The sequence below is a fragment of the Rousettus aegyptiacus genome, unplaced genomic scaffold, assembly GCF_014176215.1.
Source record: "Rousettus aegyptiacus isolate mRouAeg1 unplaced genomic scaffold, mRouAeg1.p scaffold_m13_p_1, whole genome shotgun sequence".
In the NCBI taxonomy this organism is placed as follows: Eukaryota; Metazoa; Chordata; class Mammalia; order Chiroptera; family Pteropodidae; genus Rousettus; species Rousettus aegyptiacus.
Genome location: NW_023416284.1, coordinates 180,198,237 through 180,213,701, shown reverse-complemented (window position 1 = coordinate 180,213,701; position 15,465 = coordinate 180,198,237). Strand labels below are relative to the sequence as shown.

Genomic DNA, 15,465 nt, shown 5'->3' with positions numbered 1-15,465 from the left:
TGTATGAAAGGTACTTAAATGTGTCCTTTTAATCATCTAATTTTAAATTTGGGTAGATTAGTGAAAATGCATTGCATCATTATTAACTGGTTTACAGCACTTTGAGTTTTTGTAGTTCAGGGGTGTCTTCGCCAGCAGTGTGCAGGAAATTACTTTATATGCGTTGGGGGTCATATATAAACTTCAGTATAATCTCACTACAATAAATTGCCTGCCTTATTTCAAAGTAAAAGTGTTCATTCTTTGCTGACATGTTGCTTCCTTTCCTTTTGTTCATAGAAACCTACCAAGAAAATCATTCACACATCAGTTCATTCAACAAGCATTTATTTGAATGCATATATTTATTATTCTAGACTAATAGGTAAAACTTGGGAACTTGTGTTCCAAAAGAGAGAATCCCTGTTTTCTAGATATTTGCAAAACCATGAAAATGTACCCACTTCTAACCATTTTTTCAGCAAACAGTCACTCAAGGTCAGAAAATTTAGAATACACGCCAAGGTTATATAGCAAATATAGTATTTCCAATTTTTAGTGAATTAAACTTTTTAGTACTTTTAAAAACCTTATTTTTATGATGCTCAGTTTGCTTGACGATTAATAAACATACTGGGAAAATCTTTGCCATATTTTAGGACTTTAATGTTCAATGGTTAAGATAGTTATTTACCCTGTATCTTGGAGATATGAGACTTCTTTTTTCCTCATTTTATCAACTTTTCTCATAAAATACTGTGCATGTTTTTGATTTGTTAAAGTCATGTTTCGTGGTTGGCTAGCTACCAGAGGGTGAGGACCTATTCTTCTCATAGATGATTTATTAATAATGTAACATAAAGTTAAAAATGCAGTAAGTCAGATTGCCCAAGGCAGCATGTTCACACCCAATAACATCACTGAAAATACTTTAGTAAGCACCACCAATAACATAAATTTCAAGAGGCAGATGCTCTCCTGCTGACTGCTAACTTAAGAGAAGCAATCCTTTCCCTGACTCAGACACTAATAGTAACTGTTACAATGTTGAGCATCCGCCACGTGCCCAGCTGTGCTGGATGTTTGTTCCAGGACCGGAAAATAAAACTCTCCATCACCTACTCAGCAACTTCTCATCGAGAATCAGAGAATTCTCATGAGTAGATGAGTAAGGCTGTAAGCTAGGGAGCCTCCAATCTATCCCACTTTACCACCGACCTGACCTCCACCTGACCCAACTCAGGCCATGAAAACCGTACCCCAAATTTCCTTATTCTCAAAGGGTAGACTGGAAGTAGTTCATGCAAGCAGCGCAGTTTGCTGACAAACGTTCATGACCTTGTTACCATCAAGGGCATGCCATTCTTGTTAGTCTTTGGACAGTGAAGACAAAGGTATGGTGCCCGTTTCAAATACTGCAGTGTGGCATTCCCACTGCTCTCCACGTCGCCCGCTGGCCTTTTTAAACAGGATTGCCCAGGCTGCTTGCCAAGCACGTGAGTCTGCAAGCGCTGCCATACCAGAGTACTCAAACGAGTGGCCCAAATGACAGAGATGTACAGTGTCACAGTTCTTGAGGCTAGAACTGACATCAAGGCATCGGCAGGACTGGCTCCTCCTGAGGCCGTGAGGGAAGGATTTGTTCCGAGCATCTCTCCTTGGCTCGTAGATGGCCGCCTCTCTGTGTCTCTTCGCTCTGTCATCGCTCTCTGTGTCTGTCCCCAAATTTCCCCTCTTAGTTCCCCTTCTTATTGGATTAGAGCCTAGTCTAATGACCTCATGTCACCTCTTTCAAGTCGCATTCTGAGATGCAAGGAGTCAGGACTTCGACAAATGAATTGGGGTGTGGGGGGACGTGACACAATCCAACCCGTAACATCAAGTTTCGTGACACCTCGATTACACCGTACATTCCTTCATTCTTCACCCTAAAGAGAAGGCCCAAGCTTACAGTGAGATTCAGATGACACGTCATTCAAGGACCCAGGAATGCCAAGAGTTCTTGTCCTCCTAAGGGCCGCACGGTCACCAATGAGACCGTCACAGACGGACTCGACGACCCTATGCCAGGTGTATGGTAAAACCAGGTTGGAAGTCAAGGCCTAAGTAGCAGATTCAACCTAAATCCAGCTCTGACCCCAGTCTCCGGGGCACTGGGCCTCCCCGGCACCCCTGCATTGCCCGCTACCTGCCGGGGCCTAGCTTAGGAGGGCCCCTGGCCCTCTTGCCAAGCAAGGGAAGGAGAAACGCGCCCAGTTAATAGGCCCACTGCAAACATTCAGCACTCAATGTCCCAGGACCTGACCGAACAGGCTACAATTTCTTTCTTCCCTTGGGGTCGGTAGGAAATTTTCCTTCCTTCTGTAGAGATGGGGAGGGGTGAGTTACCAAACGCCGTTGCCGGCATCCCACATGATGTGTCGTGACCACGTGCATCGGCACACGCTCCGCCAGCCCCCGCCTTGGCGCCACCCAGGACTTGGTCCAGAAATGCCGACTTGCGGGCGTTAGCCAAAGTGGGTGCTCATGCCAGGGCTGAGCGAAACCACAGTCACATCAGACTCAGCAAATGCCACAGCGATGTGACACTGGGGTCCCTGGGCAGTGGCGGTCACGGCCATGGCTGGTGGTGCTAATAAAATAAATAATAGGTACTGGCCATCGTGACTCCCTTGGCCATAGATGAGAATGTCCAGAGAGCGATAAACCCCGTTTATCCTAACGCACTATCAAAAGAATACATTCTAGCTAAATTCTCCTGAGCGCAATCTCACTGGGAAGACTGCCAGTACCCGCCTTCCTCCTGAAGGGTCAAGTAGACAGAAACCCGCATCAGATGGGATCTCACCTATTTTGAGTTCCTTTTTTAATTGGATTATGCAAGATCTTAACTCTTTACCTGTGAAGGGAGAATTACTGAGGAGTCAGAGTGTAAACGTTTTGCTGGAGATGGAAACCACTCACCTTCTGGCAATATTCTGGCTGTGGACCAAAAGCCTGCCCTTCGTCCACTCCAGAGGACAAATCACATGTGAAGGAGGAAAGACCAAAGGGACAAAGGGTTACCCTCCCCCTATTATAGGCTACGAAGAGGGGGCATTGAGAGACGCACAGACCTGCAGAACGCGAACAAGGAACGCAGAATGATGACATCTCGTGCCGGCACAAGAAAGGGTATGAGACCCGGATTCCCGGGACCTGAGTCCATGCCCTGACAGTGCTCCCGTGGACCAAGCTCTAAACTGTCTGAGCCTCAGTTTCTTCACCTGTAAAATGGGGAGAATCATAGCTCTGCCTCGGTCGTGCAATAAATGGGACAGAAAACCCAGAAGGCAGAGGCTCCTGCGAGAAGGGCCTTATGCCCTCTGTTGGAAGACCAGGCCATCCAGGGCGGGCATGGTGGCTCCATGACATCCTAGGCTCCTTCGTGCCCGGGGCCAACTTCATGGATGGGTGACCTATGAAGTCGCTTAGGGCCCCACGCTGAGAAGGGCCTGGCGCTGGGGCTAATGCCGTTACAGAACATTTTCATCTTGTGCCACTCCCTGAAAGTTATGTAACTAATCTCGTTTCTGCTTTCTAGCTTTGTAGTTTACCATCCTTCCTGCGAGCATGACCCTCCTCCCCAGCCTTGCCTTCCAAATTCCAGGCAGGAAGTTTCCTGTTCAATAAATTCTACCTACGTCCCAGGGGCTAGGCTTAGTCTTATGGCTACTCTTACGTGCAGAGGAGTTTAGGAAATAGATTTTTCATAGGCACGTTGCCCCCCCCCCCAACAAAATCAGTTAGTAAGAGAGGAGGGAACAGTGGCTAGTGAGGAGGAACTATTAGCCTTCGACACAAAAGTCAAATGGGAGAGATCACGGATACGGTACAATATATACTAGTTTAGCTCCTGTAATAATAGAAGGCAGAGTAAAGCACAGATTACCTATTTTGTATAATAAGACAATTGAAAATGTTGACTATGATACAGGATAATATGAAGATAAGGCAGATAATCTCAAAATATTTCAGCTATTCATATGCATGCTGTGAGAATTTTATAATCAAGCAAGAGTAGTTTTAAGTAAAATAAATTAATAGCAAATATGAATTGACCTCTTACAAGATAAAAGATTCTGTACTTGTGTAAGGAGTTCACAATCTAGTAGAGACATAAGACACCCTTGAAGGCAAAAGTAAGTTCCAAATAGGTGATAACAACGTAAAGGGCTATAGCAGGAATGAATGATTGCTCGATGGTCCAATTAATTTTAAGATATACTTATTTAAAGGAGTTTCCATATGAAATTCCAGGACGAAGAAGTACAGTTGAATAAAAACAGAACTTACCATATTCTAAGATTCAAAATCATAAAATGTGTCACGTTTTCCTGAGTTAATTTATAAACTTAAGGTGACCGTGATAAAAAAAAACCAACTGGAGGTTTGGGGGCTTTTGGTTACCTTTGCTGCTTACTGAACTAAACGATCTGAATGTGATGACTACATTTTTTTTAAAAAAATCCATAACTAGGAAAGAGAGCTCTAGAGGGGAGAGATGGAGAACTAGCCCTTCCAATTAAGCCATACTCTATATGGGAGCAGGGGGTCTCAGGGAAGAATGGGCAGCAGACCAACAGCATGGACTAGAAAGCCCCAGAATAGGGCTTTGCATCCAGGACTTTAGAAAATAGTTAGGATTTCAAAGCAGTGGAAAATATAAGGATAATTCAATAAATGGTACTGGTATAAATGGATGGTCTTCTGGGGAAAAAAATGGTGGAACAATATCTCACAATATATACGATCTCAGAGTGGGAAAGCCCCTTATAACACGACTTGGAAAAAGAGCTAATTTCCATAATATATAGAGCTCCTGTAAATTGATAAGGGTTATAATAATTCAATTTTTAAATGTGCGAAAGATATGAACGGCCAACACATAGAATAAAATGGCTCTTAAATTTTTGAAAAGATGCTCAAACTCACTCATTTTTTAAAGGCAATCTGAAACTACACTAAGATGCTATTTCTTCCTTCAGATAAGCAAAAACCTAAAAGGTTAATGGGTTGATGAGGCTGTGGGAAAACTACCCGTTCATTCGTTTCTGTTGGAAGCGGAAATTGGCGTGACCCCTATGCCAGACGGTTTGGCAAGATCCATCAACATCACGAATGCGTAAGTCATTTGTACAACCAGTTCTCCCTCTAGGAATGCACTTCATGAATAAATTCACATGCATGTTTAATTATATGTGAACGAGGATATTCGCTTTAGTGTTAGTGTTGTGTATAATAGCAAAAGACTGGGAATGATATAAATGTGTATTGTTAGGGAATAATTAAATTATGGTTAATTAAATTATAGCATATCCATACAGTCATAAAAATTTCTATGCAGCTATAAAAAAAGAAATAAAAAAAGCTCTCCAGGTATTGAATAACGAGAACTCCAAGATATATTAAGTGTTACGAATGTGTAGCTCAATGTGTATAATATGCTATATTTATCTTTTAAAAATATATTAATAATAGCAGTTTAACCTGTTGGAGGCGAGGAATGAGAACCGAAATGATGGGGCCAAGAGAAAACAGAAGATATTTCAGTAACGTATTTTTGGTATTTGAACTATGTATTACTTCTTCAAATGGTAAATATAAAGTAATAACCGCTAATGTCAAGTGCTTTGTTATAGGCCAAGTACTTTTAAATAACCTAAGAAATACCCACCTGGAGGCGGTGTTTCACCATCTGGGTATAGTTGGAAAAGTGAGTCAAAGACAGATTTTTGAAGGGCCTGGAGTGTTCTCCAACCTGGGATTCGAAGGAGAACAGTGGGGGGGCCACCCACGGCTTTTGATCCAAGCGCATTCAAGGAGAGGTTACCTGCCAGGATAATAATGCAGGATGGTTCGGAAGAAAAGCCAGAACGGCTGGTTCTGAGGTTATTACCTGAATCAGGAGGCAGTTATTCTTGGCCCATAGGGAATCGGGCAGGGGAGCAGCAGTGGGAATGGGGAGGGACAGAGCGCCCCGACAACGAGGGGCGGACAGTGCACCATCAGTGGGGAGGGAAGGGAGGGCACTCTGGAGGACAGAGCACGGTGAGCAAGGGTGGGAATGAGCGGGCAGGAGTGAGCGTGGCGTGCACAGGGAACAGTGACGACCCGGGCCTGGGGATACGGCCTCGGGGGGAGCTCGTTGAGGGTGTAGCCTCCACAGACAGGCTGCCTGGGTTCAGACCTTGAATCTTCCACTTGCCGTCTGATTTTGGACAAATTACTTCATTTCTCGGTGCCTGCATTTTCACACCTGCAAAATGGGGAGGACAATACTACCTACTCCACAGGGCCAATAAGGAGGACTAACTGAGACGACAGTATGCGTAAAGAACTATCCAGTACCCAGTTGGTGTTCAACAAGCGCTAGTTTTCTCTGTGAACATAAAATTTTATTATTTTCAAAAAAACTCAGTTGATATCTTATTTATTTCCCATAAACTCAGGTAAAGTACCCTATAGAAGTTCAGACTCAGATTCACAGAGAAAAAATTTTAATTTCTCCAACAATGTGATTTTTGGCTATTTGAACACAGGAGCTTTTCAGAAATGTGATATATGTTGTTCGAGCCTATTAGATATTTTGAAAGATGACATGGTTTAACTTTGTTCAGATGAAATCTGGTGAGCTCATACTTAAATAAGGGCTCTTTCCTGAAATTATCTTTTGCTTTTTTTCTTTCGGTAGAATCTTAACACTAATATCAAATATAATGTGACAATGATTTAGTATGTCAGTAATTTCAAAATGATAAAATAGCCTCTTTGAGGAAAATATCAAATTTCAATGAACCTATTTTTAAGCTCAAGAAAAACAAGGAAAATAAGTGTAAAACACATGGGAAATAAAAATGTTAAAAATAATGTCCTTGAAAAAATGGTGACAAATTTACATGTAAATTCCAAAAATCACTGGCTTTCTGCATTTTCTGATTCTCCCGAAATTCTTTGTGATCTATCTACTTAACTTAGTTTCCAAAGAACATTTACCCATGACCTCAGAAACTGAGAAGCGATCTGTCTCTTAATGGTTTACAGGTGAACACTCTGTTTCCAAATATATATAGTTCAAATTGGCTCTGTTGCAATTAGGGAAGAAAATGCAAAATGAGAAAGCCTTTCTAAAAGTTTGAACATTTTCACAGTTAATGGGAGATATGCCTTAACCATTGCGGAGAAATATTTTGGTGTCACTGGTCGGGACTAGGCTAAGTGTCTGGATGACAGCAGGTGACTTCTCAGGACACCATCTCCCTCTCGTTTCTTCCTCTCCTTGATTCCCGCATTCTGCGCACAGCGGCACGGTCTCATCGGAAGAGAAGAGTCTGGGTTGAGGACTCCGGTGGGGTACCAGCTACAGTTGCTACGTGCACGTCACCAAATGGGGGAACGGGAGTTTCCGGTGCTCGTACCCTCACAGCAAGGTCACCTAGAATAACCATCCACGCGCTAACCATCCATGCACAAAAAGACCCTCAGAAGATCCCAGGACTCAAGGCGAGGGACTCCCGCACCCGGATGGACGGAGCACGGAAACAAGAAAAGGCGCGTTGAAGCGGGTAGGAGAGATGACTTCACGGCTCTCCGCCACCGCTCTCCCGGGCCCGGGCAGCCCGGCACGGAGAAAGGAGAAAGAGTTGTAAATGTTCACTTGTCTTCTGTTTTCTAAAGAAGAAGAAAAAAAGTTACGTAAAATTGGTTTTGTTTCTTCCTTGGAGATTTGATAGAATCCAGCAGTGAAAGCATTGGGCCCGGAGTTTTCTTTGTAGGAAGGTGTTTGATAGTTACAGAGTTACTGTAGCTTAACGGTTATAGAGCTATTTGGATTTTCTATTTCATCTTGGGTATATTTTGGCGTGTTGCATTTTTTGAAGTTCTCCAATTCATCAAAATTATTAAGCTTGTTGGGGTCACGTTGTTCGTAATATTCTTATTATCCTTTTCCTCTGCGAAGGCTTTGTAGTGCTAACCCCTCTCTCCATCACATCGGTAACGAGAGTGTTCTCTGAGTGTGTTCTCTGCCTCTCTCCCTCTCTCTCTCTCCCTGTCTCCTTCCCTCCCTCCCTCTCCCTTCATCAGCCTAGCTCAGGGCTTATCGGTTATGCTGAACTTTCTACCGAACGAGCTTTTCATTTCGTTAATTCCCTCCACTGGTTGTCCCTCTGTCTTTCCACTCTTATCTTCTCTATTTCCTCCCACTTTGCTACACTGTTCTTCTTTTTCTAACTTTTTAAGGTGATTTTGTCAATGAATAGACTGTTCTTTTTCTAATATGGGAACTCAAAGCTACAACTTTCCCCGTAAACATTGTTTTTGCTGCATCTTATTAATTTTGATATGTTGTATTTTATTATCATATATTTCAGTAATATATATTACTAAATATATATTGATATGTTGTATTTTATTATCATATATTTTAGTAACATATATTTTCTAACTTCCCTATAGTTTCTTCTTTGGCCCATGGAAACATACTCCATGTGGCTGGAATCCTTTTAAACTTACTGAGACTTATTTTATGACATAGTATAAGCTTTATCTTGGTGAATGTACTATGTGTTCCTGAAAAATATGTGTGTTCTTCAGTTGTTGGGTTTTGCATTATATAAAAATCAATTAGGCACATTCATGACAAAAATGCTTAGTAAATTATGACGAAAGAAAAATTCCTCAAATTAATAAAGAATATTTACCCTAAAAACCTACAGCTAACATTACATTTAATGATGGGAAACTAGAAGCCTTCCCACTGAGATTAGGTACACAGCAAGAATATCCCCTCTTACTGTACCTTTTCGACATCATACTGGAAATTCTAACTAATGCAATATGACAAGAAAAGGAAATGAAAGGTATATAGATAGGAAAGGAAGAAATAAAACTGTCTTTGTTCACAAATGGGTGGATTTTTGTCTATTATTTTATTATTTGCCTCCTCTACTTTTATTTTCTCCTGTTTCCTCTTTCTTACTTTCTTTTTATAATTTCATTTTTATTTACCTATTGGACTTTTAGCTGTCTGCATTCTTTCTTAGCAGTTCTTCCTTGTTTTACAACATAAACCCCTTGACTTCTCATGAACTACTTATAATCGCACAGGTCCAATTACCCCAACGCCACTGCCGTCACCCTTTTACTATAGCTGCCGTATATACTCCATCTACATATAATATGAACCCTATAAGTCGGTTATAATGTTTGCTTTATACAGTCAAATATATTTTAAAGGAATTAAAAAGAAACATAGTCTTTTGTGTTTACCCAAACATTTATTTTTATGCCCTTTATTCCTGTTTTCATATCCAAAATCACATATCACTTCTCTTTAGCCTGAAGAACTTCCTTTAGCTTTTTATAGTGTAAGCCTTCTGGTGACGTTTTCCTTTATTTGAAAATGTCTTCATCTTGCTTTAATTCTCGAAGTGTATTTTTGCTATATATAGAATCCTAGGGTGACAGTTTTTCCTTTAAAACACGTCAAAGATTTTACTCACCGTCACCTGACTTCCATAGTTTCTGATGCGAAATCTACTGTTATTTAAACCATTTTTCTCTGCCCTCTTACCAGATTTTCCCGGTCTTTTGTTTTTCAGCTGTTTAACTATGATGTGTCTAAGTGTGCTTTCCTTCCAATTTATCCTGTTCGGGATTCACCGAGTTAATTAAATCAGTAAATTTAAACATTTCATTACATTTGGGAAGTTCTCAGCCATTATTTCTTCAAAAATGTTCAGCTCATTCTCTTCCTCTTCTCCTCGTGGGACTTCAACAACCCACGCATTAGCTTTTCTGATACCGCCCCACGCCCGGCGCTCCCCAGAATGCTTTCTACACTTGCTTCTAGCTCTCCTCCCTCCCCCTCCTTCTCCTCCCCCTCTGCCTCATTTTTCCTCTTGGACTACTGGAATGAATTGGACAATTTCTATTTGCACTATCTTCAAGTTCACTGGTTTTCCCCACATCATCCATTTTATTTCGTTTTACACCTTTTCAATCTCTCTTACGAGATGTCTGGTCTTCTCATTTACTGGAGCACTTTTTTTTCTTATCTTACTGAGCCTAATTATAATGTCTGCTTTAACATTGTTGCCTGAGATTTTCAACATTTTGGTCACCGCAGGTTGACCTCTTTTGATTGTCTTCTCTCTTGAAAATAGATCTCATTTTCCTGGTTCTTCGTATTTTGAATTGTTTTGGATTATATCCCAAACATTGTGAATTCTGTTGTATCGATGCCATCATTGATCATTTCATTTTAACAAGCGATTGACTTGGTTAGACTCAAACTGCAAACTGTCTTCTCCCCGGTGGTGGGTGGAAATTCAAATCTCAGTTCACGACTCTAACCTGTAGCTGTGAGCTGCTTTGAGACTGCCTTGTGCCTGTGTGATTCATGAGTCAGTCAGTCAGAGACTTGGGTAGAATTCGAACATAGACTTTAGATTATCCTTTTTTTCTGGTTGATCCCCACTCTCTCATGGTCATGATTGCCCCCCAAGTTCCATCCCCTGATTCCTCAAGCCAGAAATATGACAGGCTTTCGATTGGAGTTTTAGCCACCCAAACACACTTTGCAACTATGGGTTGTCCTCTGACCAAAGCTACATACCAGGAAACTCATACCCTCCCCCAAGATTCAACTCCCCTCTGCCTGCTTTTGTTCACTCTCTACATCCCTTAGGCAGTTGTCTTTGCAATTTGTCTAGAGTTTATACTTGCAATTTGTGCAGGGTTGGTCTGTTAGGAGCCTACTCCACTCTGCCATTGGGTAGGTGTCTTCTTTAATACTGTATATGGGATACCTTGTGAGGGGCCTTCAGCTACGGGCTGGTTTCCCTGATCCCCAACAGGCTTATAAAAAACACAAAATGTGATCACACCTTGAAAAATTCTTTTGGCACGTTAAATGTACTGTCAAATACATAAGGAGGCACTTAAATATATATATGTAGAAACTGATGAGTTTCCAAAGATGCAAATATAGCAAATGTTTTAAAACAAATGTTACATATATACATATAAAAGTCTTAAGAAACCAGAAACATGTCAAGTGGAATGCTCTTACCGTATGTAGGATGATAGGGAAGCCAGCTGGTCATTTCATTCAGGTCCCCAAATATTTTTATCTGAGAATCTAGAGTGGGGAAAAAAAAAAAAGTGCTGAGGTTTTCATTGTGATTGGAAATAAGAAAAAGTGTAGCCTGCTTTCTGGCAAATTTGTAGGTGGTATGAACACTTGAACTGCGTGCACTAGTTTCTAAGAAAAAGTTTATATGGCAAGACTTAGATGTCCACAGCTTAAAGGGACCACAAACATCCATGTGCCTCAGAACACGTTGAGATGCATACAATCTAAATTCAGTCTTTTCAGGATTTTAATTACAAAGAAAGTTAAATAATTCCTTTAAAAAGAGGAGTTATCTATTCAATGGACATTCTAGCAGATCCAAGCTGCAAAATACTCTTTAAACATTAGGCATTTAGCCCCAAAAGAGATCCCATCTCAAACTGCTAAACCAGTAGGTCTTGCCTAAGAATTTCCACAGGTGTTCATTTGCATGTGTAAAATTCCTCCTGTTACATTGGTTTTGAATAAGTTGCATGAGTCTGGTTTCAAGTCTAATTTGTGAACACTGGTGTCTGACACTCCATCCCCACAGCAGAGACAGTAACTTTGCAAAATCTCCAGGCATTCCTAGAGATTAAGGAATCTGAAAATTAGAAAGGCAAAAATAAACCACGACTTACTGATCCAAGCTCACACCATCAGATGCCCTGGCTTCGAAAATGTCATACTCAGTACCCTTGCCCTGGTGTCTCCTCCACGATGGACACAGCAGACGACGCCCCATCTTTCAGGCCCCCTTCACTGTGTTTACCAAAACCTTCAAACCCTCTTGCCCAGCCCACTAGAGGATGACTGTTTGCTCTTGGAGTCCCCGCCCCAGCCACTGTCCTTACTCCCGGATGTGGCGGATGTGGCGGCCCCTCACAGCCTTGCCACGGAAGCAGCAGGCCAGGCCCTCCACCTCTGACCCCGCCCACTTCTCCAGCCCCACCTCCAGCTCCTGGCGTCGCCCTACCTGCAGCTCCCACACACGCGCGAAGCTGCCCCACACCTGTGCCTCCATTTATTTCAGTTCCTCCCACAGTCCACACTCCCCCACCTTGGCTGCTATGCGGACACCTTACCCCTTCCCTGATCTGAAACTGACCCCTCTTCTTCTGGACCCCACATTTTCTATGTCCTTATTTCTTTCACGATTCTCTCCCCTTAGACTATAACTTATTCGAGGACAAAAGCGGATCGCATTTCTTCGTAGCGCCATCATGAAAAACTTCCTGAGACATGTTAAACGTCTGTTACATATTCGTTGAGTTAATGAAAGCACAATAACAATAAAGAAACATGAAGCCTTTAATTTGACCAGGAAAATATGACAGTGGTTTTTTACACACGCTTCATCTGATCACATCTCACCTTTGTAGAAAAGCTTCTCTGAATTAGAATTTCTCCAAGCTAAAATCATTCATCTTTCTACCATTTCTTTCAATATTGATCAACTTCAAAGTCCCCATGATTTCATCCTTTCCTTTCGACTCCTCTTTTCTGCGATTTTCTAGATTCCAAACTCCTTGAGAGAAGATTTAAGGCATTATCTTTTTTTAACTTTAAGCATTTATTGAGTTCCATCTCGGTGCCAAGTATCATAACTAGATGGGAAGGTTTGTTGTTGTTGTCGTTGTTAATTCATTGCTATCATATTTAATTCTCACAGCTTCATGAGGTGAATATTAGAATCCATGTTTTTATAGATGAGAAAATTAAGTAATTTTCCCATGGCCACACAGCTAATGAGAGACAAAGTAGGCATTTAATCCAGCGTACTGGAGACATGCCCATTTTCTCCATCCCAGCATGGGGAGAAGGGGCAAATCTTCTAGGTGGGATACTGGTTATGTTCTTTCTGTAATAAACCTGTTGTACTTCACGGACCTGAAATGCTTTTAAAACCACAGAGTAGTTCTATCAAAATACGTGAGGCTTATCTTTGATCAGAGATAAATGCAAAGAAATTCCTGGCTTTAAATTAAACCACATAGAGACGAAAGTAATTTTATTACCTGTTTCCGTTTTTTCCTGTGTTTTTAAACTGAAAGACACCCAGGCACAGGGAGTGAGGAGATGGGGAGTCGAGGTGCTGTCCCCGAGGAATGAAGTCACAGACTCCTGGGCCTGAGCGCACCACCCGCCAAAGTCATCTCAGAAAAACCCATTCTAGTCTCAGAGCCTCAACAAAAACAACTCTTATTTTCAAGAATAGGAAGAGTTAGGGGCTTTTTATATCTACTTACAAGAAATTTCCATCCACTGGCTTTAAATTTTACTTTTTATTCAAAAGCCCAGCATGTTTTTATATTGAAAACTTCCCAGGAAGCGCGGAGCCATTTTCTCATACTCTGAGTCATGGTTTTACTCTGACTAGATAAGCAGCATCCTCAAGTCGACTAGAGAGCCACAGGAAATGATCGGTAAACACTTCAATTCTGAGTTCTTCTGCAGGAAATGGAAAAACAGCGAAGCTACAATCCTAAACATCAGCCTTGCATTTAAATAACTTTGCAGACGATCGAGGACTGATCTGGAACTTGGGCACTTTCTAAGTGGGACTCAGGTTTTGGGGGACCTGATGCTTATAAAATTGGGAGGACCTCTGTAAGAAAAAGAATGCAAAGCTACAAATACAAACTTAAGGATGAATACAAATATTTATATAGAACATGAAATAAAATCACACATTATAAAGTTAATGGAGCTGATATTAAATGAATTATAAATTTAATGAAGCTGTAGTTTTCAAAAATAAAAACAGAATTCCCTCTCAAAATTACATAATATATTAACAACGTCCTGACACATTTCAATAATGCTCCTTTTTCTAGTTTTTGCCTAGTATACCCTTTTTAGCCACTTCTTTCTATAAATAAATATTTTTTAATGTTTTCTATAGAGAGAATAAAATTGTTTTCTTAGCTTACTCGATTAAAATTTGTAGTAAGCGTTCTTATGCGCTCTTCAACATAATAGTTGAGAATAATTTAAGTCAGCTTCTCAACTCACTGTTGTAATGTCACGTTTTTAAGACTGTTGTCACATTTGGACAAATCGCTGTCAAGGAAGAAATTTTACCTTCTGACTTCATACATTTCAAATCTTGTTTCTTCCCCACCACCCACGTGCTGCGAGGGTTAGGCTCTGTAGTAAGCGTTCTTAGGCGCTCTCATACGTGCAAAGCTGGGTGCGCAGGCGCAGACGCCGGTGGGTGTATCTCCGGGAGCCCCCCCTACCTCAGACCGCTAGTGATAATTCCTCACCTTTCAAGGAAGTGACTGTGAACCACACAAATTAAAAGTATCCGTAAGCCAACTTTTCTTTAGCCCAGTACCAAAATCCCCATGGCCACTCAAAGGGGGGTGGGGGGCGGGGGGGCGTGGAGGGGAGGGAGTCAGGGGTCAGAGTGGAAAGAAGCGGCGGTCTTAACTGATTATCGTTAAAATATCTTTTGCAAACTTTGCAAAGCCACATGATCACATGAATCCGTCTTTGACCTGACCCTTCCCAAAGCTTGGGAGGGACCTGGGTGAGAGCTAAGGCTCATGCTGCCTTTACTTCTGGAAAAGCCACCTCAGGGCCCCTAGTTTTTCTATTCCCTGAGTCTCCCACTAAGGATGTGAGAAGAACAGGCGTGAGCTCTGAACTACTCCAATCTTTCACCTACCCGCCGGCCCTCCTCCGCCCCATGATGGCTGTCACAGAGGTCGTCCGTAAACTGTGGAGGGTGGAGGCCGAGTACTCACTGCTTACTAGGCACAGGCACCCGGCGACTGGCTAGGTGGTTCCTCGGATATTGTCACTTGTTTCTCATGCTGCCCGCGATTCAGACTGGGAAACAGGCTCAGAATTACCACGCGGCAGAGCAGCACTCGGGGCGAGCTCCCTGAGGCCCGCACTCCACTTTCGCAGGCTGCTTCCTGCCATCTTTCTTCCCTGAGACAACACACACTGATCAGAGAGAGCATTTTAAGTATAGAGAAGCAGAAAGAATTTTTCAGACGCTACCAATAGTTGTATTACCTACATGCAACCACAGTAAGATTTGGGCATATTTCCATGTTTTACAGAGCCTAGAAATTGAAATTATTACATTAAATAAACCTATCTTTCCTCGTTTTTAAAGAAATATATGCTGCTTGTCAAAAATAATAAAAAATGTTGAAAGGTATAAAGAAGCTAAAAATCACCTGTATTAATTTTCTAGGGCTACTGTAACAAAATACTACAAAATAGGGGCTTAAACAGCAGCAATTCATTGTCTCATAGCTGTGAAGGCCAGAAGTCCAAGGTCATGGTGTTCGTCAGGTTGGTTCCCTCTGAAG

The 15,465-nt window shown here is 41.7% G+C and overlaps 1 long non-coding RNA gene across 1 annotated transcript; it reads right to left on the bottom strand.

Annotated features, from left to right (window-relative positions):
• Window positions 1–6,358: 6,358 nt before the first annotated feature.
• LOC107514724 lies at window positions 6,359–11,988 on the bottom strand. Its single transcript, XR_001597855.2, has 3 exons — window positions 11,776–11,988; window positions 11,093–11,161; window positions 6,359–7,689 (listed from the first exon to the last, which is right to left on the bottom strand). It is a non-coding gene; the product is annotated as an uncharacterized LOC107514724 (long non-coding RNA).
• Window positions 11,989–15,465: the final 3,477 nt, after the last annotated feature.